General features: G+C 40.9%; 1 protein-coding gene across 22 annotated transcripts in view; it reads right to left on the reverse strand.

The window, feature by feature from the left end:
- The window catches only part of EPB41L2 (erythrocyte membrane protein band 4.1 like 2), a 109,880-nt gene that overhangs the window by 14,345 nt on the left and 94,461 nt on the right, over positions 1 to 1,074 (reverse strand). The gene's annotated exons all lie outside the window — the stretch shown is intronic.

A 1,074-nucleotide genomic window follows, 5' to 3' on the forward strand; every position in this document is an offset into this window, starting at 1 on the left:
CTCTAGACGGGTAAGAGAAGGGAAAGAATTAGACAGCGGCGGACGGAGCGGCAGCCACCTACAAGGGAAATGTTTGGCAAGACAGAGACGTGACAAAGGCAAGGGCTGGGCGGGAGCAGGGGGGCACGGACAGAGGGGACACAGCACAGCCGTGCGCTGGGGCTGCGCCTCCACCATGCGCAACACACCGTGGAAACTGAATACATCGACATTTACACATCGACATTTACACATCGACATTTACACATCGACATTTACACGGATTTCCCAAACAGCACGGTTTACTTAGCTGGTAATTCCGTATTTACTATTGGGATTTTTTTTCCCTTTTAAAAATCCATTTTTGATACCTTCTAATGCCCAGCTGGATCAGAGCTCCAGGTCTGTCAGACACATTTGCTTAAAATACATACCCACAGAGCTGAAATGTTAAAATATTTCTTACTTCTTTATAATAAATGTTATATATATGTTTTCAAAATACTTAAATATCCTAAGGAAATTCATGTCGATTAAAAATCTGTTTTAATAAAGCCCTTCCCATTTCAGTGGGAAAACTTGTTTTTTTTTTCAAATATACATAAAAGATTACACATTGCTTTAAAGCATAAGTTATATGTTCATAGTCTGGTCTATTTTTTGTAGGGCTATAAATCTGTATGGTTAAGCAAAGTTTGAAAGTTCATGTGGGTACAAGTCTCTGAAAGGCTACAATTCTTTATTTCAGATTTCATTGCACGAACGCTGGTAAGAAGTTAGAAGTAAAAGCGGTTAAAATAAAAAGCCATCAACATACAAATACATAACATGACATAAGACACATGTTGACAACATTCCATGAGATACATTTCAGCCTTCCTGAAGGGCACTACAGAGAATCATGCCAGAAGCAGACGCCAGAGGAAAGCCAAGGTGCCATGCACACAGCTGCAGCGGTGGGGATTCACCATGGGAGCAGTGATGTAGAGTATGAACTGACAGAGGTTACACCATGCTACTGTACATACACTACAGCCCAGATGGCATGCAGAAGAACAGAGACGGAAAAAGAAAAAGAACCTTTAACTTGTTCTT

The sequence above is a fragment of the Corvus brachyrhynchos genome, unplaced genomic scaffold (genome assembly GCF_000691975.1).
Source record: "Corvus brachyrhynchos isolate BGI_N302 unplaced genomic scaffold, ASM69197v1 scaffold14, whole genome shotgun sequence".
Classification (NCBI taxonomy): Eukaryota; Metazoa; Chordata; class Aves; order Passeriformes; family Corvidae; genus Corvus; species Corvus brachyrhynchos.